Here is a 24,866-nt window from a genome sequence, read left to right as displayed (position 1 = left end):
TTTACTTATATTTTACTATATGCATTTACTTACTTTTTTTTCTTGCTTTTTATTGAATTTGCAGATACCGGCCATCCTCTCCTTTTACATAATTTTGATTTATTTTTTTATTTTTATTTTTTTTATATTTTATTTTTTATTATTTATTTTTTATTCTTTATTTATCATTTATTTTCTATTTATTTATTAATTTATTGATTTATTTATTTATTTTCCATTTAGTTTCGTCTAACAACTCTTGCTGACATTTTTTAATTGATGACCTGTACATTTCAGTTGACCTATATTATTTTGCCCAATATATTTTTTTTTGCGCCTTTAACATTTCCTGTCTGGGTCATTTTGACTTTTGTTTCCCTTTATTTTATATTTTATATTTAACTTTATCATCATTTTTTTTTTCTTCCCTGATCTTTCTTATTTATATTTATGTCTCGGAAGTAGAGTGAAAAGCATATCTTATTTTTCTTTTATTAATATTATTGGAATCTTTTTTTTATTCCTTGTACACATTTTTGTGAATTATTCCATGGATTTCTGCCTTTGGATTATTATGGACCATCTTCTTCCAATTACGGGAATTCCTGGGATTTTACTTGTACAAATGGAAATTCTTTTAACTTTCTTGAAGTTTTACATTTGGATTTTACCATCACTGGATTTTTTATTTTCCACCAGACTATCCATTCATGTGTAATCACCTTTTTCTTCACTATATTCCCTCTGCTTCACTTTTTTTGTTTTCAAGTAAGATCTTTGACTTACTTGTTGTTTCATCAAATACTTCTGCATGCAAAATCCGATCCCGCATTTTGCTAATTCCTACCCTCTGATAAGTATTTCTTCGAAACTCCGCGGATTAAGGACTATCCATTTATCTAGTGTTTCCTTTTCAGATTAAATATGTTTTTAACTCATTTCAAAGTGTTTTTTTTAACATATTTTATTAACTGTTTGCTCATATTATAAGCTCTATTTCCTATTTGGTTTTATCGAGCTTTTACATCTGGTTGAGATATTTTCATAAATATTAATTCTTTAATATTTATAATATACTTTAATTTTACTATCTTGGATCATTTTGGTAAATTCAATTTTATTATATATATATATATATATATATATATATATATATATATATATATTATAAGTTTGAAATATAACAGTAATTGTGGAAATTAACAGTCAATTAAAAAATTCTCTAATTAATTTTAATTATTTATTTATATTATAAACTTAATATAAATCAGTTTTAATTAATTTGTTTAAAAGGTTATTAAAACAATTAAGAGGTATTTCATAAAGAAAACCGAAAACAAATTTACTTGCCGGCCTTAGGATTTTTTCTATCTTTCGTTTTATTTTATTTTATTTATTTATTTTTTGTTTTTTAGGATGGATTATTTTATAATATAAAAACTTACTTCGTACCACGTACGTCACTAATGAAGCCGGTCTGCGTGTGTCGGATATGAAAAGAGAACAAAAAGTTTAGAAAAGAATAATGAATGTAATTATATTCACGTCGTGCTGATTTCTCTGAATATGATTTCTCACTTTCTATTTTTTCTTTTTATGTTATTTGTTTTCTGAACCTTTTTATCCTTTCTTTACACTAACACACTTGAAATTATTTTCAACAGCAAAAATGCTGGCCGCAAAACGGTGATAACTTTGAAATTCCCATTAGTTGAATTACGTCATAAGACGAAATAATGACCGCGAACTGATAGGGGACATTTTTCGATCTGACACCGGTCACATTGGGAATCCCCCAACAAAGTTCCAAGAATCTGAAAGAAATGAAACATTTTCGGCTCCTTCCAATTACTATTCAAGGAAAATGTAAACCTGGCACTTTCTATTCGCAAAACATTGAGAAATATATGCGTAAGTTCGTTAATCCGATCACTTTTTTGGGGGCGTACAATTTATTCTAAAATGAATCTATGTTTTAAACTGATCCGTTTTTGAGAGGCTGTGTAGGTTGTGTCTTTAAACTTGGAATTTAGTTTTCTTTTTAGATTAACGTACTTTGTTGACTCAATTTTATTGTACAAGACAAATAGGAATTTAAAAAAAATAAGCAGTCATTTTATTTATTTTTTGTTCGTTCTTTTTAGTGTAAAGTTTATTTAAAATAGCTTTTAACTATTCTATCTGGACTTTGTTTTATTTTATTAATTTATCACTTTAAAATTACCGTGCTTTATGCACTTTACACTGCTATTTTTAGAATAGTATCTTCAAGTTAAAATCAATTTTTACGATATCTTTTTTATTTATTATTAAATTGTTAAGTGAAAGTACAGAATAATTACAAAACACCCTCCCCTCTCATGTTAAGAATAGCTTTCTAAATAATAGCGTTAATATTTCAGCGCGGTAACAAAAGTGCATAAGTACCCAAAACACTTTCAAGGTGATTTTTCTTGCCATGTTTGGGATGAAATCATACTCACCTAAAATATTGACTGAAGTTTTGGGTAAACAACATTTAAGTAATAAAAAGAATCGATTAAAATCAATAAATTGAATAGTAGCCGAGAAACGTTAAATCAATGTTTATTCTAATCAAACGTGGTGGCATTTATTAAAGTTGAAGTAACCGGAAACAGAGACCAGAGTTATCTCGATTTTCTACACACCCTCCTCCGCATTGAAATGCTATAAAGTTTGAAACGGAATTTAAAATTCCTTACTTTTCTTATTTCCGAATAAATCGAGTATTTTGTAGACTTTTTATTTATTATCTAAACGTTAATTCACATTTGTCGACTTGACTTCCATTTCCGCTTGCTTCAACTTTTTTTTTAGATCGCGGAGTAGTCCATGTTTACTAAAAAGTAAACATTGGTTTTGGATATCAAAGTTTACCCTTCGATGTCCAAAACCAAAGTGCATTAACTCTGCGCACCAAATTCGCACAGGGCTGAATTAATGGAAACAAATAATTATATTAACATCTCTCTGTACGATTCAACGTCCTATCCTGAGCCCCCGGAGATTAGACCATTTTTGGGTGCTGTAGGCACCGCCAAAACTGGAGGGGGGGGGGGAGGTCAGTACTTTTTGACGGATTGTCTTTTTAAAAATCTACCAAAAATCAGGTAATTATCCGATCAATACGAAATTTTCAGCGATTATTAGGAGAAGAATGAACTTTATAACAGTGTACTTATTTTTCATAAACGATATTTATATATATATATTTTTTTGCTTGTTTTGAAGTGGGAACAAATATGCTTAAAATAATCATCTGAAACTGAACAAAACATATTGTGTTGTTGTAAGGGACAGAATTATAGATTTAAAAAAAAAAAAAAAATTGTTTGCATACCTTATTTTGACGTCTGAATATCAGAACTTCGATTGTGTTTAATTATCCCGCTTTTGAGTTTTGAAGTGTGAAATTCGGTGAATATGTTAAGTAAAATAATTAATTTAAGTTAAGCAAAACAAAAAAAATTTTTTTTAATATTTATACGAAAAAAGCCATTTTAAAATTTTTGATAAATAAATTAACTATTTTTTTTTTAGCGAGCCGAATAATGCATGACCATTATTAAACAGGGCATGCTTTGAATAATCGATACAAAAAAAAAAAAAAAATTCGATAAATGTTGTGCCCTTTGTGTTAAAAATAGCATCATTTTTTTCGATCCCGTTTGAAAACGTTTGCCGCCTTTCGACTACGGTGGACCAAACGCGCTGAAATAATTTTTTTTTATTCTACTTTAAATTGCCTCCCCCCCCCCATTTTGGGGAGTCTGGCCCCCACACACATACACATTAAAAACCAAACTCATACAAATGGTCACCCATCTGGTACTGGCCAGCCTCAGCTTAATAATACATTGAAATTTTCGTCACTGAAAAATAAGTTTTTTTGGCCTGTTTGGTCTTCCATAGTTTTCTTCTTTCAAACGTAAACGGAGTCGCTCGACTCTACATGGACGCGAAATATCTGGTTACCTATATGAATAAGTGGAATTATTTGAAATTCAGGTACTTATATTATAATATTTTTGCATATTCTCTTAGAAAATCATCCTAAATCTTAGTTAGACAATAAATAAATAAATTATTTCAAAAACCTTTTTTTTTTTAATATTTAAGTACGTTTTTTGTGCAAGACAAAAAATGTCAATTGTTAACTTTTTGGGAAAATTTAACATTTAAAATTTAATTAAAAATAGTAGAAAAAGTTTTACATTATTCTGTTTTCTATATGATAAAATTCAGGGTTTTATCTTTCTGGAAAAAAAAAAGTTACTCAGAAATAATGGATTTTAATAAATGTAATTTAGTTTTAAAAAACAACAACAACTTGATTTTGCGGCTATTTTTGGCGGTGCCTATGCTAAGGCAAGAGAGTGCCGATCCGCGCTATTTTTTTTTAAATCGTGTTTCCACGGTTAATTAAAGTTTTATGATATGTTTTTTTTTTATTTTTTATTCAATTGTAAGGTTAAAGTACATAATAGGTACAAAACACCCTCCCCATGTTAAGAATGGCTTTTTAAATAACAGCGTTATTATTTCAGCACGGGTCAATAAGTGCATGTAACATGCACTTATTGACCTGTGCTGAAATAATAACGGGTCAATAAGTGCATGTACCCATTTTTGTAATGACCTGGTTCCTGTTGATTTTGCGGTGAGAGTTTAGTAGAAGGGGTTAGTTTATTGCGAATCACCTGAGGTGCCGTAACCGGGAATGCAGACGGATTTGCCCAGGCATTTTTTGTAGGTCACAGTGTTCTTCCTCAGAGGCGTTGACTTCTCAATCTCACTTTCCGACCGTGGTATCTAAGTTCTTACTATAAATTAATGTTATAATTAGTCTAGGGTTATAATCAGGATTCGGTTCTGGGGTTCGGGAAGGAGTGAGTCACTCGCTCGACAACAGCACTTTTCTGCCCTCTTCTTTTCCAATCGACCACACCTGGCCTCTCGCCACCAATGTCACACTGCACAATCTGAATGTCAGCAATACAAAATTCTTTTCAAGAGAAGATGTTCACGACTCTTTTCTCTCTACTTCCCCAGGGAATTTTTCCCTGCTTTTATATCCTCCTATCTAGAAAAAAAAAAGGAAGAGACAGGAAAAAAAAAAGGAAGAGACAGGAAAAAAAAAAAAATAGCTTCTCCCATCATGCTCTGCCTTCCCAAGATGCCCTTCGCGTATACAAATGCGCTGGCCATCCTTTCCTTCTTCTTTCCCAAAGAGCGATGCAGATACGCCTGGTATGTTTTATTTTGTTGTTTTTTTGTCTTCTTTTCTAACCATATACCCCACAATTAGATGATTTCGGTGACTAAAATAGGATTTGTTCTATCTTATATATTTGAATTTGTGATTTACTGTTTTGAAGTTTTACGTGTAATTCAAATTCTATTATAATATTAATCCATCCTAAGATTTATCTTCTGAGTGGAATTTTTGGTACTCATGCAGAGAGTGATCCGTGCTGAAGTAATGATGTTATTATTTAAAAAGCCATTCTTAACATAGGGAGGAGAGGGTGTTTTGTACCTATTCTGTACTCTAAGCTTACAATTCGATAAAAAAAAAAAAAAGGTTGAAGGGTAATGCTTAAAGGTGCAGGCAGCAATCGGGGTTGCAAAAAAGAAATCCTCCTTAAGCGACCCACCCAACGAGGTCTGGTAACAGACGTATCTAAAATTCCGGAGTAGAAGACTAACGGTCTGGTCTCTATGATAACACAGTACAGACTGAGAACAGATAGAGAGAGATCAACCCTGAATATACAGGTTGTAATCACCTCCCACCCCTCCTACTCAATCCTGACTATAAATATCAGAAGTAGACATTCAAGTTGGTCACAATATCCCCCGTCGCTGAGCCTGCCAGATGTAAGTAACATTCATCCAACTCATTTTTTTCCACACACTCCCAACAACAAGAAAAGGAAAAAAAAATTCAAAAGGGAAAAAAAAAATCATTAAACTGAAGCTCAGAAAAGAAATAAAATAAAAATGTCCAATCCACTGTTTATAAGGAACATGGTATCCTTGTGCCTTACAACATGCTATTGCTGATTACAATTTTAGGCAGGTAGCAGGCTTGGTCTTCCTCTACGTCGTTTTTGTGGTGCACATTCAGGGCAGTACCATTTCCCTCTTCTTGGGGGTGCCTCATCGATGCCAACATATTGGAAATGATACCATTCATCACATGAGTCGCATCCAATCATGTCCTTATCTAATTGAGGAGCATTGCATATTGGACATAACCAGACAGGGTCTTCTGCAACGGAAGATAAACATGATGGCTCTCCGTCCCCATCATCAACTGGCTCATTCACTGTGGGTTCGATAGAATCGATGACCTCTGGTTCTGGAATATTATTAAGGGCCACAGAAAGTTCTAGAGGATACAGATGTTTCAATGAGTGGACTTCCACAAGACCATCTCCTCTCCTGACACGAGCGGATCTAACTACATTATCATTGCCTTGTATAAGATCCACAATGGTTCCCAAAATCCAAAACAGTCTCGGTTTTAAGGGGCTCTTAACCAGAACCACATCATCCTTTTGAAGGCGATTCTCTGATTGCAAACGGGAGTGCCCCGGAGATTTCCGTCCCAGGTCCAAAAAGTATTCGTTGTACGACAACTTATGGAAATCAGCACCATTGGTTCCTATGCTCCATGGTTCTGATCCGTCTCTCCCTGCTGGGTGGCACTGCCGTAGCAAGATCTCTCTGCCCCAATTGTAACAATAATCCAGGGCTCTTGTTGGGCTTCAAGAACATGTTGGGAGTGATAGCTGTAGCATTATTGTCTGCAGACACCTGGTATGTTAGCAGTCGATTGTTAACCGATCTCTGAATATTGGAGATCACGATCACCAGTGTGAAATAATCCAATTTGCTCCAATGATCTTAAATAGGTTTTTATGGTCTTGATGCAACATTCCTAAGTTCCTCCATACGATGGTGAAAACAAGGGAATAGTATTAAGTCTCATGCCACAGGAGCCAAATTTATTTTGATATTCGTTCATTAGAGAAATACGTCCAAAAAGTTTCCCACTTCCAATAAAAGTTTTGGAGTTATCACTATAGATAGCCCTCGGAATTTCATATTGATTTGTGAAGCAAGCCAGAGCTTGAAAGGAGGACAGCACGCTCATGTCCGGAACCACCTCTATATGGACGGCTCTCACATTCAGGCAAGTGAAAACTAACAAATACATTTTTCTGTCAGAGTTTCCCTCTTTCACCCAGACATGGCCAGTGAAGTCAACGCCTGTATGCTGGTAAGGCACTTCAAAATCAGCACGAAGAGCCGGTAGACTAGCCACGGCATTGGGAAGCACCGGTCTGGAATTGTATCGCTTATATCTTGCACAAGATGCCAAGACCTTATTTACCGCTTGTCTACCTTGTGGAACCCAGTAGCTGCTCTGCTTCAATTCAGCCAAGGTTGGTCCGGTTCCCAAATGTGAACATTTCACATGACAGTCTACAACAATAAGTTTTGTAATTGGGTGATGTTTTCCAAGCAAAATGGGATTTTTTACCTCATACACCAGATGTGAAGATCGGTCAAGTCTTCCCCTTGAGCGGATTAGTCCATTAGAATCCAGAAATATTACCAAGGTACGAACTCGCATGGGTTCCTAGTTCCTCATAGGTTCCGTCAGATACTCAATCTCTGCAGGAAATTCCTGTCTCTGGAGTAATTTCAGCAAATAAACTGCGGCTTTGGAATTGTTGTCTCATTCACGCCTCAGTTTAATAGCTAAAAACTTGTAGACCAATGAGGTGACTCTCAGCAAACAAGAAAAGGTTGAGAACCTATGGATAGGTATGATAGAAAGGCATTCTTGGCCCATGACCAGTGAATAGTTCATCGAAGCATGAGCCATCCGTTGGCAATGTTCATTTAAGCATGGTAACTCCTGTGCTGGCCACTAAAGGAGTCCTCCGCCTAGCCAAGAGGGTCCAGTACACCAAAATTCAAAATTGGACAGAAACCTTCTCATCGTTAATCCTCTCGTTATCATATCACCTGAAGTATGCGTCGTGGCCACATATTTAAAAATAGGCTTTAGTTCATATCGTGATTCCAACTCGCGATTCATCAGTAAAATGTCCTTCAATCTGTTTTTAGCAAAAATGTTTTTGCTGGCCATAGATTACAACAACAGCCAAGACAACACTACCTGGGCATCGGTGGCCATGCACAAGCTAGCTGGAATAAACTGCTCACAAGTATTCAGGATGGTTGGCAGGCATTTTAGTGCAAGATTAACTGCCATTAGCTCTAATACAGGCAGTTTTTTCCTTCATTGGGGCAACCTTTACCTTAGCAAATAGCAAGCAAGATCAGCGGTCTTGCACCACGTATGCTGCAAATCCATAGGCTTCCTTATGTGGTGAAAGCTGTGAAAATGAGGGCTTAACGTTCAAACGACCTAGGTGTGCGTGTGTGCTTTGTCATCGCTGCGAAGCTAGGATAGAAAAAAAATTCCAAGATGGCGCCGACGGCGTTTTGTAATGGTATGATCTCAGAAACTCTCGCAAAATCTTGTGCATATATGCTAATCAGTTGGTCTTCGACACTATAAATTCAGGTCGTTTTGGAAGGCAAGGAGTGAGGAAAGAACGGCCGGTTGGTAATTGTGTATGCTGGTTCGTGTTGGTGGTGTGTCACCGTGTCTGTGTGTGTACTGATCGAACCGCTTTCCTGCCCTTAGACTTTGACTTTGTTTAGATTGGACTTCAACTTCACCTTAGATGCATCACAAAAGATGTACAGGTCACCAGGTTGTCCCATAACAAGGGCCTGTCTATCAAAATGAAGATCACTTAACCCTGACAGGTCCTTAGAAAGTTCTTTCCAACCACTCAAAATCTCAGGAGAAAGAGGATCATCCCAACCAAAATGATTCTTCCACATAGTCCTGATAAGCACACGACTTCGGACTGTAACAGTGGGTCGAATAGTTTAGAAGCTTCAGAAAGGATCCTTCTCTTCGTTGAGGCACCAGGATCACACTGAATAGGTGCCACATGCATTTTTTCTGGAAGGGGATTGTATTGATGCCCCAATACCCTCTCCCATTCCTTGTATGTACACTTAGCGTACCATCACTTTTCATCCTATCTCGGAGGGCGTCAACATTTGTGTTACATGACTGGATAATAAATCCTCCCTCCCGCAGACGTTTCTTTGTAAGGGAATATAATTCGACAAGTTTGTGCGGATCGGTCTCCAACACACGAATGTAGGGAAGGCCCCAGATACCGACGAGATTCTAGCAGTGTGATAAGTTCCTGCTCCCGCACTTGTATGACCTCCTCTGCACCAGTTGGCGCAACAGAAAATTTCCAACAGCTATGAAAGATGCTAAAATTGTCACTTTATTCAAGAAAGGAAACAAAGGAGATTGCAATAACTACCGTGGTATATCTTTACTCAGTGTCACCGGCAAAGTCTTTGCCAGAGTGCTCCTTCCAAGGCTCCAGCAGATTGCAAACCGTGTTTATCCAGAATCGCAATGCAGCTTCCGCAGTGGGCGCTCAACCACAGACATGATATTTTCAGTGCGTCAAATCCAGGAAAAATGCAGAGAACAACATAGACCTCTCCATATCGCATTTATGGACCTCACGAAAGCTTTTGACATGGTTAGTAGAGATGGTTTGCCATCCTACAAAAGTTGGACTGTCCACCAACTCTTCTTAGTTTGTTAAGATTGCTCCATGATAACATGACAGCAACAGTCTTCTTCGAGGGTGACATGTCTGACAACTTCCCCGTGTGCAGTGGAATCAAGCAAGGTTGTGTATTGGCTCCCACACTGTTTGGCATCTTCTTCTCAGTTCTTCTGCACCACGCTTTTGGAAATCACGAGGACGAAGACAGTGTGTTCCTTCATACTCGCTCTGATGGAGAACTTTTTAACTTGGCTCGCCTACGCCAAAACCAAGATTCAAAAAGTCCTAATACTTGAGCTGCTGTTTGCAAACAATGCTGCATTGGTCTTGCACTCCGCAAATGGACTCCAGCGGCTGCTTAACAAATTGAGCGCTGCTTGTGCGGAGTTCGCACTGGTAATCAGTGTGAAGAAGACAGTTGTGATGCACCAGGGTGATGCATCACCAATCACCATCAATGGCCACGAACTAGAGACTGTTGAGAACTTTGCGTATCTTGGATCCAACATCAACAAGGGAGTATCCATTGAACAGGAGCTACAAACGCGCATAGGTAGAGCAGCATCTACTTTCAACCGACTACGTGAAAGAGCATGGTTCAATAAATACTTCACGTCTCACACAAAATGCCGCATCTATGAATGCTGTGTTCTGAGTACCCTACTGTATGGAGCAGAGACTTGGACCACGTATGCTCGTCACAAGAAAAGACTGAACGTCTACCATCTCCGATGCTTGCGACATATCATGGGAATCAATTGGTAGGATAGAATCACCAATGAAGAGGTGCTAAGACGTGCCGGCAGCCGCTCCTTGTTCCAGACACTGAAGATACGACGATCGCACTGGCTTGGACACCTGCGCAGAATGCCCGATGGCTGTCTCCCTAAGGATATCCTCTACAGCGAACTGGCAAATGGATCAAGAAGCCGCAGTCACCCGGTGCTACGCTTTAAAGACGTGGCCAAACGAAATCTGATCGCTCTTGGCATCGATGTGAATGCGTGGGAGGAGCTAGCCGGAGATAGACCAGCATGGAGGCATGCCTTGAGTAAGGTTGGCGAACGACTTGAGAACCTTTGGTTCGAGAGGCTGGCGCAGAGAAGACAAAACTAGTGACTACGTTTACTGTTGCTTGCATTAATCTTTCGTAGATTGCTTGCCATTATTTATTATTATATTATAATTCGACAAGTTTGTGCGGATCTGCTTCAGCTGTAATAAGGTTGTCCACATAAAATCGTGTTTCCATTATCTGCCGACAATCATCCAATGGATACTGAGCTGCATGAAATTTAAGAATACACCCCAATATGAATGGGCTGGCAGTGAACCCAAAAATCAACGTAGAGTATCTAAAACAGCAAATATGATCTCCGTCCTTGATGAAGAAACAGAATCTGTTCTTGTCAGCTTCCAGGCTGAGACATATCATTAAGAATGCCTTTTGAATGTCTGCCAACAGAATGTAGTTATTAGCTCTGAAGCTCATCAACAAATTTAGCATGTCTCCTGTGAGGTTGATGCCAGAGTAAGCGGCTTCATTAAGGGACATTCCGTTACCAGTCTTCAAGCTACAATTGAAAACAGGACGGATCTGGGTCGTAGCTGATGTGGTATCCATATATAATTCTGAAATTCGTGGACGGGTACAAAGATCTCAATTATACCATCCTGCTCCTGTTGCTGGAACACTTCCAAGTAGTCCGGATACATATTATTTTTTATCAGGTTCTTAGTCACCCGGTCCAAGATACGTAAAGAGACAGCATGATTAGACGGGACTCTGACTAACTTGTCAACATGCCAGAGAAGCTCCACATAGTATGTGCCATCTTTGAACTCTATGGCATTTTGAAAGTGCTTTATCTGCTCTTGATCATAGTCAGAGAAGGTATTTTCATCATGTATTCCCAAAGATTCAAGGCTGAACATCTGTTCCAACTCCCTCTGTACTTCACTTTCAGGGAAGAACTCGGCCAAGGGGTCTAGGTATGTGGGTTTGCTCTCAAGAACAAAATACAGGTGGGAGGAATGCACTTGTGGAGTCTGCATCATTACCGAGTTAAACGAGAGGTGTGCTACCGCATAGGGAGTGTGATCCTCAAAGAAGAAGGATTCCACAGTTCCAAATGGAACAACACCTGCTTGTGTGGAGAAGGCCCATCCCTTCAGACAAGGAACAAGTTGAAAGGGCCCCAATTGATGTAGGAGGTCCAAACCGATAATACCTTTGATTGGTATGAAGTACGAGCCAGTTTCAAATTTCCCGGCCAGGGAACATTTAACATCCTGGAAGGCATCTAACAAGAGTTCCAAATTTGTTAGTCAGACAAACAAATCGATCATCTCGGCTGCCAAAACATGAGATGTCACTGGATTTCCACAAACCAAATTGATGTCCAAAGCAACTTCTTTGAAACTTCTATCACATTCGCCAAGCAGGGTGGATAACCTAATCTGGCAATCCATTCCAATTGTATCTATTGAGCCCAAGCCATGCAGTACATCAGCAGACAGATATGACCTCCCACTGCCTGTGTCCAAGAGGCAATTGATTGCAATAGACTTCCTTCCCCTGCTGAAAGTCTCAAACGAAATGGGGTCAAGTTTCGAGAATATCCAGGCCACGTCTAGGGGCTAGTGTCTATATGGAATGAAGAAGTAGTCTTGGGTCTCCGTGCCACTCTCTGAGAAGAACTCATTCCACTATCAAATGAAGTACTGGCAGAGGTGCCGACCTTAATCTGTAGTCGTTTAATTGCCTCCTCGGTGAGCTCCAATATGGCAGACAAGGATGGTATGCGGCTCCCCGTCAGCCCAATCATTTCCCCCTTTAGCTCCTTAGGAAACTTCAAAAACAGAATCTTGGCCATTAAACGAGCTCCACCTGAAATATTCACAGAAAAGTCACAGGAATAAACATTTACTAGCTCCTCCAAGAGGGAAGCAGTCCTGGAAATAAACTTGCCAAAATCCGAGTAGGAGATCTCCTTCCTTGGTGCATAATCAAGTATGTCTTGGAATATTTCATCAATGATCTCATTGATATTTAAATATCCCTTTTTCAGTAAAGCAAGGGCACGTTGATAATTTGCATCTGTGCAGCTCAGATGGTTGATTAGCCTCAACGCTCTGTCCGTAAGGGAGCATTTTAAGAAATTTAAACGTTCAGCATCGTTAGCCATACCAACCACACAGTTTTCAAATCTTGACAAAAAATTCTGGAAACTCATGTGATCGGTAGCCATCTCAGAACCACCGAATGTGGGTCTGGTGATCTGTATCTGTGGAGGTTTAACTACAAAGGAAGCTGAACTTCTTCCTGATGTCGAATGAGGAGTTGTATCCATGAAAGAACTGGCAGTAGGTGCAGCCAAGGAATCATCCAGTTCACCCAACTCTATATGGTATTCCATGAGTTGTGATGCCCAACTAACTTCTGTTTCCAGTACATCCGTCTCTGGAATTTGAGCTAATTCCAGCTTAGTGACGCATATTTCCATTTCGTGAATATACTCCAAAATATCCTTGCGGAAGATGGCATAAGCATGCAGGGTCACTCTATCTCCATGACACAGCTTCAACCGTTCCTCAACCTTTATCTTCAGTACAGTCATCCGTTGAAGGATCTGTTCCCTGGAAACTTCCATACTGAATAACGAGTTGATTAATTATGTCACAGGTCAGCGAAAAAGGATAATTCTTAAAAAATTCTTTTTTGCAATTTGATAAAAAAAAAAGGTTGAAGGGCGATGTTTAAAGGTGCAGGCAGCAATCGGGGTTGCAAAAAAGAAATCCTCCTTAAGCGACCCACCCAACGAGGTCTGGTAACAGACGTATCTAAAATTCCGGAGTAGAAGACTAACGGTCTGGTCTCTATGATAACACAGTACAGACTGAGAACAGATAGAGAGAGATCAACCCTGAATATACAGGTTGTAATCACCTCCCACCCCTCCTACTCAATCCTGACTATAAATATCAGAAGTAGATAGACATTCAAGTTGGTCACAATATCCCCCATCGCTGAGCCTGCCAGATGTAAGTAACATTCATCCAACTCATTTTCTTTTCCAAAAAAAAAAACATATCATAAAACTTTAATTAAACGTGGAAATACGATTTAAAAATTAGCGCGGATATCAGAAATTTGGAGGAAATTTTGACACCCCCTAACAGAAAACTGTGAATAAAATATAAAAAACTCGTAATTTCTCTTTTTAAAGTGGGTTGTTTATTTTCTGTATGGAATATACTTCCAAAATAAACTATTAAAGTTGTTTAAAAAATAATAGAAATATTATTTTTTATTTTTTAAAAAACAGTGTTTACAAAATGCCGGCGTGCCTTCATGCAGCCATTTTTTCACGTAATAAAATCAATTGAATTTTACAAGTTAAATATTTTTGAATTTTTAAACTTTAAAAATCTATCAAAATTTTTCTATTGATTCAATTTTTATGATATTTCCAGGGTCAATGTGAAATTTTATGCTCTTTCCAATAAACTGAATATAATATTTTAGATAAACGTTTCTTTTCAAATTCACCCCCTCCCCCATTTTGAAATGTCTATTAAAATTTTAATAATTAATTTATGTACCAAAGTTTTATATATCACAAATTGAAGATAAAAGATCAAAAAAGAAAATATTCTAATTTAAAACAAAAAAAAAAGAAAAGTTTTTTGGAAATTTATCTGTAATTTTTTTAAAAACCACGTTGATTTTTTTTTTTTAATGAAAGCTCATGTTATGCTTATATCGTCAAGTAAATACCAGATGCTGATGGCAAATTTTTCTATTTCATTTGTTTTCTTTTTTTAGATATTTAAAAAAAATAAAAATTCAGTCGATAAAGAAGTATAAAAAAATATCAATCAAAAACTTGTGTATTTAAAAGAATTAAAAAAAAAAAAAATCGATGAAGTGGATTTTTTGTTTTAGGGGAAAAACTTATAAGTGAATGTGCATTTCTTTTAACTATGGAGGACGAAAAATACTAATTTTGGTTAACACATGCAATAAAAAAAGAGACATTATTTATGTCACTTGGACGAATCCATATTTGATAAATTTCATATTAGCAGCAACTCTTTAAGCTTGCCACAAAACACATTACGAAAATGCAATTTTCTACAACACTCGCTTTAAAAAATCCTTTTATTTAAAAAGTACATGGAATTTAAAATATAAATATGGATAAATTCTTAACAATGAAGAATGGAACTACCCATTTAATAGTATATTTTTTTAAGTAAGTGATTTTTTGGCATTTATATATATACATATATTTATAAGCAAGTCAAAATATGTTGATTTTCTTTATATTTTTTTTAAAGAAAACCACTTTAAAAAAACAAATATTGCATAATTTGCTATTAAACCTCTTATTTTTTTAAAAATTTGGTCCTTGCTCCTTTAATTGAAAAAAAATTAAGATTTGAATTACATTTTTCAAATAGTTATAAGCTTCGCAAAATAGTAAGTTGAATTATTAAAGTTCTGATCATCATTTTTAATGGCCACTTTCTGATACACCTAGCGGATCACTCTCTGCATTAGCACCAAATTTCTTTAAAATTTAAAATTGTTTTATTCGTTTTTTATTTTTTCTCCATGCTAGATAAAATGGTAATCTTGGCACACAGCCATAGTAAAACAAAAATAGCTGCCTTACTCTGGTTTATGTAAAAACTGGAACTGAAATGAAGTAATAGCAAAATGAAAGTGTTCACAATAATTTTTTGTTGCCATATGTAGAATATGGACCGTTTTTTTTTATTTTATTTTTTTTTTTATTTTTAGATTTCAAGTTAAATTCGATTTTACATTGTCTTTCGTTTATTGTTTGGTGAAAATACAGAATACTTTTTTAGGGACTAGTGCACTTATTGATCTGTGCTGAAATAATAATATTATTATTTAAAAAGCCATTCTTAACATGGAGAGGGGAGGGTGTTTTGTACCTATTCTATACTTTAACCTTACAATTGAATAAAAAAAAACATATAAAACTTTGATTAAACTTGGAAATACGATTTAAAAAAATACCTCGGATCAGTAAGTGCACTAGCACCCTTTTTTAAGTCTCCTTTTTCACCATATTAAGAACAGATTTCTAAATAATAACGTTATTATTACAGCATGGTCTGTATTCTGCATAAGTACAAAAAAATGTTCGCAATTTGGAAATTTAACTCATTGTTCGGTGCTTATGCAGAGAAGTTATTGTATTATTATTTTTTTAATATAAAATTTTCAAGTTAAATTCAAGTTTTCAAACTTAGTTTTATGATATTCTTTATTATATTCTTTTGTAAGGTGAAAGTGTGGTTAAATAAGCAATTCTACACTTTCCTTGGTGGATTGTTAACTATGTTGTAGTTCCAACTAACAATTTCTGGGATTAAATTCAATATGCTGCTGTTAAAAATCACTTGTCAAAATTTACTACTCCAACATCCAAATTAAAATCAACCCAATCTCTTAAAAATCAGACCTTTTTTATTCAAAACCGGAAGCATTTCATTTGCATATGAGGTGACAAGATCACCAGCATATAAAGAGAAGCAGCAGCCATTTTTTTTTTTTTTTTTTTTTTTTTTTTTTGCTGCACTGGACACTACAGTTTGCTGAGAGAACAGGTTTGTAACAATTTTTAAAGCATTTAATCACCCACCTCTTTGATCTTAAAGATCAATAACACTGGGCAATAATTTTTTACTTTTTAAATGTTTAGATTTTTACAACTGATTTAGAGTATTTTTGGAAATGGCATATGTTTCTCTCCATCAGGTCAGTTCTACTTTGTGTATGCTAAGTTGATTTGAAAAAAATCAAATCTTGTGACAAAATTGATTACATTTTATTGGCATCATCAACTGATTTTTGTCAATACATATCATCTCAAATATATTTTTCAGAGAAAAAAAAATGCTTTTACTGTAAACTGAATGGTGGCCATTGATGAAGGTAAATACATATAAATTGCATGTTGCTTCACCATTGCCTTCCGTTTTCCTGCTTTCCAGCTGACTACAATATGGTTGTCTTCAAGTCTAATGTAAACAAGTTTTCGATGAGCCGTTCCATATGTTAACAAATTTACCGAATTTCCATTTTTAACGATTACTATATTGTCCAATTTCTACTGTACACTCTTTAACCCTTATCCTTGAGTGGCCTCTTGGCCTTGATAAGTGGTGATGCCTATGTAAAAAAAATATTCGAATATTCTATTAATATTTTCCTGTACATCTAAAACAATGGGTTAGTAAAGAAGTAAGAAATATTAATTTGTCTCTCACTTATTAACTAGTTAACTATGTTATAGTACTTCTTTCTTTTGGTTTTACTGGATTTCACAAGAATTCATCTAGTTTGATGGAATATCCAGCTTAGGTTGTTACTATAGTTAACATCACTTTAATAAAGAGCACCACCATTCTTTGTATAAGCCATATCAAGGGTATATTATGTTATTTTGAATATTTAGTCAAGGTTTACTTCTGGTGCAACCAGATCAGACTATCTGAAGATGGCTCCCCGACTCAAATACACTTTTTTTTTTTCTTTTTTTTTTTAAATTATATTTTCACCCCACAAGGCACATTTTCACTATGATGTAGGGAGCTACAAGGGTACTAGGTGGGGAGTTGGGCAGCAAGATGTCGGTTCACATTACACTTGAACTTCTGCATGTCAGTACAGTTGGGGAAGCAGGAACCTGGAAGGGAATTCCAAAGTCAAGCAGTTCTGGGGAAGAAACTACTGGCGTAGAAGGCTCTCTTACATCTAGGGATCTCAACTGTGAAGGGGTGGGATTTTGCTGCTTGTCAGGTTTGTCGGGGCTATTTACGTTGAGGGGGTACAAATGCTTGCAGTTCGTCGGAACATTCACCGTTAAAGTACTTGTAGAACAGGCAGAGGGATGCTACATTACGTCGATGGGACAGAGGCTGAAGCTTGGATAACAGCTCAGGACCTATTAAGTTAGCGACTCTCTTTTGAACCTTGTCTAGGAGTGAGAGACTAGTAGCAGATGCACCATCCCAAATATGACAACAATACTCCATACATGGGCGAATGGTGGCCTTATAGAGGTACAGGATACTTTTGGGTGTTAGTAGCTTTCTAGCACGGTAGAGAGAACCTACATTTTTTGCAGCGGTCCTTGCAATGCCCTCAATGTAATTGTTCCAACTCATGTTTCCTGTGAACGTTAGACCAAGGAGTTTAAAAGATGTACTTTCAGATAAAGAGTCTTTGGCCATTGCTATTGGTGGTAGAGAAGGTTTCTTGTAGTTATTGAAGGAAACAAGTTTAGTCTTGGCAGCATTGAATGTGACAATCCATTTTTGTCTCACTGTTTTTGATTTTCTTTTTTAACTCTTGGCACAACTAAAGCATGTTCTGCAAAGCCCAAAACAAAAACAATAGTTCCCCTCCCTTCTTTTTTCTCCCCCCTACTTCCCTACTGACTTTCTAACTTAAAACACACCAACCAAGAATATTATAAACTCTTTCTCTTACAGAACTAAATTATTTTCGACGAAACCAGGAATAAAAACAAAATCCACTACAAGTCTTTACCTTTATCTCTACCTTACTTTACGAAATCAGTAAATTGGAACCCATGAATAAATATAGAAAAATGTAAACAATCTGAAGTATAAAACATTTTTTTTTCATCCTACCAGTAGGGTATTAGAATAAGCTGACTACTTCCTTGCAGAGAGTAAAAATCCCTCAATAGGGCAACTAGTTAGTCGTGGGTTGCTACCCGTGATGCCTCAGGATGTGATCCTGATGATTGAGTTGACTTAGACCTGGGTGCATAGAAGTCTAGACACCGCAACACATGACTTTCGGCTCTTACTTTGGCTACACGGATGATCAGATAGGTTCTATCTGACTAATCGACCAGTCACGCCAAGCCCTAGTACTTACATCCAAAATGCCAACTACCAAGAACAAAACTCAAACATACTCAACATCTTTTTTCCTCACTACCAAAAATAGGCAAACCAAATACTAGAAGGCAGTGGCAATTTTGAGAACATAACGAACAGGAAATAGAAAGTGCGTGAGAACTCCTTATCAAGAGTATATCTTTCACGAATGGGGTTTCTCTTTACCAAGTTTCAATTTTAGACTCTGAGGTCGGTAGGGAACGTGGTTAATGAAAAATAAACTCCAAAACATATGGCTAAAAAAAACAAATACTTCCTCCTCAAAACCCTTAAAAGAAACCATTCCTGTGATTCTGACCTCGCTAGCTCAGATGATGAAAAAAGATCCAAAACTAAGAAAACCATACCATCCATATGCGAAGAAAACTTCCTAAGATTCCTAGTTATTGAGTTAATAGAAAAAAAAAGATTGGAGACTTCTCACCTTTTCCAATAGAAAAGACATTATCAACAAAAAGCAAGCCAAAAACAATTAAAAACATAAGGCAGAAATTTGCTAACTATAAAGATGCCCAATCTGTATTAATATGAAGAATTTCCATGAGTATAAAGGCAAAGTCTTTTCCCATAAGACTAAACACTTTAAAAGGAGTGATTTGAAGCTATGAGCTATCATTAGCAACAGAGGAAGAATTAAAAACTGAATTGAAAAAACAAGGTGTGGTCAGCCACATCCGTATCAATATAAAAAGACACAATAAAATAATAACCACCTACATATATATATATATATATATATATATATATATATATATATATATATATATAGGAAATTTATTACTGTGAATCCAGAATGAGTTTCCATATTGTTTCAGCTAGAGGAAGATCCTCAAAGAGAGGAAATATCCAACTAGCATCGTCAGAATTCATAGATGGACTAAGTTATAAAATCAAATAAGAATGGAAAAATCGTAGATGAAGGGGAGTTAGAAAAGAAGGGGGAGTGGAAGGGAGAGGACGTTGGAATTTAAAGTAGTAGGAGTGTATATAATAAGAGAGGGGTTTATAATTAAATATTAATTATGTGTTAATTCTTATATACGTTTTTTTTTAGTTTATAACAGTTTAAAATTAAAAGACGCTATTCTTATTTATAACGGCATAAGTAACAGTTAATTTAAAGGATCACCATGGCAACAGGTTGGAGAGTTAATGTTAGTGGGCATGGTGTGGTGGGAGGAGGAAAGAACGGGTTGCAAATGGGGTTTAAAGTGATTTAGCCGGGCGGGGAGAGATTGAAAAATATTTGTTGTTTATTATTTATAAAAAAGGAAAGAGAAAGAGAAGGAAAAATAGGAGGATAAATTAATGAATTATACGTTACAGGTTTATTTTGATAGTATAATGATAGCTAAGAATATCAGTAAGTTAATAAAATAAATTAAAAAATTAAGGAATTGTTTATGATAAGTAAATAATACACACACATAAATACACATACACGCGTATACCTGTACAACGTACGGAGTCACATCAATGGGGGGAGAACACATGCCTAAGTATATATAAAAACACAAAAACAAAAACATAAAAATATATATATACATATATACATACATATGCATACATATATATATATATATATATATATATATATGAATAAATAAATAAATTAGCCGGGCAGGTAGAAATTATACGTTACAGGTTTATTTTAATAAAATAAAATAGGTGAGAATTTCATAAGTAACTTAAATAATAGATTAATAAAATTAAGGAAAAGTTTATGATAAGTAAACAACACACATACACAAAAACAAACACACGCATACATATGTACAGCATATGCACATACGTCAATGGGGGAAGAGCACATGCCTGAGTATATATATATATATATATATATATATATATATATATATATATATATATATATATATATATATATATATACACACACATATAAATACTTATACACATACACACAAATACATATATATATATATATATATATATATAAATTAGCTGGGAGAGGAGGGATTGAAAAATATTTTATAATTATTTATTTATTTTTTTGAATTTTCAGGCGTTGTAGTTGAAAGAAAGAGAGAAAGAAAATAGGGGATAAATTAATGAATTATAAGTTACAGGTTTATTTTAATAATATAGAAATAGGTAAGAATATCAGTAAGTTAATCAAATAATAAATTAATAAAATTATGAGGGAAATGTTTATAATAAGTGAATAAAACACATACACACAAAAATACACACATACACAAAAACACATATAGAAGATACGCACACAAATACAAATACGTACATATACACATACATATATATACATATATATAGATTAGCCGGGCAGGGAGAGATTGAAAAAACTATTTTTTGTTATTTATTTATTATTTATAATTTTTTGAATTGTCGGACGTTAAGTTAAAAGAAAGAAGGGGAAATAGGAGGGTAAATAGGTGAATTATACGTTATAGGCTTATTTTGATAAAATAAAAATAAGTAAAGAATATCAGTAAGTTAATTAAATAATAAATAAAAAATTAATATAATTATTAAGAAAATGTTAATAATAAGTAAATAACAAAAACACACAAATACATACAAATGAATACACATGTACAAAATATGTACACACATCAATGGGGGAGGAGCATGTGCTTGAGTATATGTACATACACAAATACGTAAATATATGTAAATAAGCTTCAGGTTAAAAAATATAATTATTATAGAGAGAATTAGTGAGAGGTAAATATAAAAGAAAAATATATAATATATATTATATGTAGATGGTAAATTAAATAATTAAAGTAGAAGGTAAGTAAATGATTAGTTGTTAACAAGTAGATAATAGACCGAGAAGCAAGTCAGAGGATACCAATTGTGATAAATACGTAATTAAAACATTAGAAATCAAGACCTAACCATGGAAATAGCCAATGAGAAACTATGAGGCGAGAACTCTAGGTAATTGGCAGATAATAAGGATAGACATATTACCAGACGTTATGGGTTGTAAATGTGTGGTAGATATGACTGCGGCGTCGTATATGGGTGTATAGTATTCATGTTAAAGGGCTGTTACTTAAGGGGCTTAGGGGGTAAAGTTAGAAGGGGTTTGGCAGTTATTGTGATAAGAATGATGAGGGTTGGGATTTAGGTTTTAAATAATGACATAAGGAGTGAGTAAGGCAAAAGGGGGTACAAGAATGAGTTAAGCAAAGAGAGATGCAGCTAAAAAATGGTGGGGATAAATAGGTGGGGGTTCTGTGGAGGTTTATGCCGTTATAAATAAGAATAGCGTCTTTTAATTTTAAACCGTTATAAACTAAAGTCATTCTGGATTCACAGTAATAAATTTCCTATATACTGCTCTGACTACACATAGTCCGGTTTTTTCACCACTGGTAAATAAATATATAAACTTTCAACACACCAACAATATGAAAGAAATCAAGATCGGCTACTTAAACATAAAAGTAGACCAATACATTCCAGCTATGTTAAGGTGTTTCAGCTGCCAAAAAAATGGACATCATAAAGAAGTCTGTAAAGGAAAAAGAATATGTGGAAAATGTGGCAACAGAGAAATCACACCAAATGAATAAATGAGGTGAAATGTGTTAACTACAGACAAGATCACTTGGTCTTAACTTTAAAACATGAAAAAGAAATAAATGAAGTAAAATACAAAAAAAAACATGACATTCCCAGAATAATTGTTGATAGGTACTTGAAAGACAACCCATACGCTGAGACGACAAAAAAGACAACTAAACCATGCCAACATAATGAAATACATGATCAACATAAGGAACTGATAAACTAATTGCATTGAAGAATGACCAGAATTTCAAAATAGCCTAAAAGAAAAATACTCAAATCTGGATAACAAAACAATCACGATGCCTCAGTTCAGTCTCAAAAGACAAAGGATACCCCCTGTAGGGGCAGCTGCACATGAAAGGTTGCGCAATCCCTAACCCTAACTACCCTCACCATTCATCCTCCTAAGAGACTTTAACTGCTACAGTACGTTATGGGGATGTGAAGTCACAAACTCAAAAGGAAATAAAATTGAACAACTAATTAACAAAAATGACTTATGCCTCTTCAATCAAAAAATCACACATACTTAAATCCAACAAATGGATCAACTAATGCCATTGATTTTACCATGTACACTTTATCAAACTTCTTGGATTACACATGGAGCACCTACTAAGAACCATGTGGAAGTGATCACTACCCTATTATAATCAATTACAATAAATCCACCCAAAACCACATACCCAGATGGAACACAAGCAAAGCCAATTGGGCCAAATTCAAAGAATTCTGTTCACTACAATTAACAGAACACCAAATCCAAACAATGGCAAAATTCATGGAAGTACTCATAACAATAGCCAAAAAATGCATACCCAAAAATTCTGCTTCTGGAGAAAAAACAAACCATGGTTCCATCCAGAATGTAAAATGGCAGCTTCAAGAAAATTTAAAAAACAATCAACAACCAAAGAGCTAAAATTTATAAAACAATCAACAACCAAAGAGCTAAAATTTAAAAAACAATCAACAACCAAAGAGCTAAAATTTGAAAAACAGTTAAAAAAGCCAAAAAAATCTGTTGGCAACAATGTGTAAACAAAATCAACACCACCACTAAACTATCTGGAAAATGATTAGGAAAATAACCAAAAAAAAAAAAAGAAAAGATATTGCCAACATACTAGCTAAGACCTTTGCCGAAAATTCATCATCAAAACATTACAATAAACAATTTCAAATATTTAAGAAACATGAAGAAAAGTACAAAATAAACTTTAACTCCAAAAACCAAGAGCCTTACAATGAAATCTTCTCACTCAATGAACTAGAAACCGCCATAGAAAAATCTCACAACTTGGCTGTAGGACCAGATGAAGTGCACTAAACAAATCCTTCCTGAATGATTAAAACTCCTTTGCAAAATTTATAATAAGATATGGAAAACAAAAGATTTCCCAAATTCATGGAAACAAGCAACAATAATACTGATACCAAAATTGGGAAAAGATAAATCAAACACAGACCACTACAGGCCAATAGCTCTCACAAGCTGCCTATACAAAACATTTGAAAGAATAATCAACTACCGTCATATGGTATTTAGATAACAACAAAATAATTTCAAAAACCCAGTGTGGATACCAAAAAAAAATCGAGGATGTATAGACCACATCATTAGCTTCGAAAATTGCATCAGAGAAGCTTTCATTAATAAGAAACATATAACATCTATTTTTTTTTTTTCGATCTTGAGAAAGCATACAAAAATACTTGGAAACACAGCATCATAAAAGATCTCCATAACATTAGACTAAGAGGCAGAGTACCTGAATTCATAAAAAATCCCCTAACAGACCGATCTTTCCAAGCTCGCATAGACTCTACTTTATCAGATCTGCAGAATCAAGGAGTGCCTCAAGGTATCATATTGTCAACTGTCTTCAACAAGAATTCTGTTCACTACAAGGCTTTTGACAGGGTATGGCACGATGGTCTTCTAAGGAAAATTAGATCATATGGAATCACTGGAAGAATTCATAATGTAATTAAATCCTTCTTAAGTAAGAGAAAAATCAAAGTTGTCCTCGACGGTTGTACAACTAAACAATATGACATAAATACGGGATACCTCAGGGGTCTATCCTTGGACCTCTATTATTCCTGATATTCATAAATGATCTCCCTGATAAAACTGTATCGGAGATGGGTATATTTGCCGATGACACCACTATCTATAACAGATATGAGGGCAAAAAAAATGAACACATATCCAAGAAAATGGCAGAAACACTAGAGGATGACCTCCAATCTGTAGTGGAATGGGGACAAAAATGGATGGTCACATTCAATGCTGCTAAGACTAAGCTTGTTTCCTTCAATAACTACAAGAAACCTTCTCTACCACCAATAGCAATGGCCATGAACACATTGCCTGAAAGTACTTCTTTTAAACTCCTCGGCCTAACGTTTACAGGGAATATGAACTGGAATAGATACATTGAGAGCATTGCCAAGGCTTCTGCAAGGAAGGTTGGCTCCCTCTACCGTGCTAGAAAACTACTTACGCCTGAAAGTATCCTGGGCTGGTGCATCTGCTGCTTGCCTCTCGCTTCTGGACAGGGTTCAAAAGAGAGTCGCCAACCTGATAGGTCCTGAACTGTCATCTAGGCTTCAGCTTCTGTCCCATCA

General features: G+C 35.2%; 1 long non-coding RNA gene across 1 annotated transcript in view; it reads left to right on the top strand.

Annotated features, from left to right (window-relative positions):
* Positions 1-1,754: 1,754 nt before the first annotated feature.
* LOC145259888 (uncharacterized) overlaps positions 1,755-24,866 on the top strand; it is a 39,652-nt gene continuing 16,540 nt past the window's right edge. The window contains exons 1-2 of the long non-coding RNA XR_013864225.1: positions 1,755-1,890; positions 16,623-16,671. This is a non-coding gene — a long non-coding RNA (uncharacterized LOC145259888). The remainder of the gene's footprint in view (positions 1,891-16,622; positions 16,672-24,866) is intronic.

This window comes from Euprymna scolopes, chromosome 35 (genome assembly GCF_053919585.1).
Source record: "Euprymna scolopes isolate OS-2025 chromosome 35, ASM5391958v1, whole genome shotgun sequence".
Taxonomy (NCBI): Eukaryota; Metazoa; Mollusca; class Cephalopoda; order Sepiida; family Sepiolidae; genus Euprymna; species Euprymna scolopes.
Note: the sequence above shows the minus strand (reverse complement) of the source record. Positions and strands in the feature narration are given on the sequence as shown.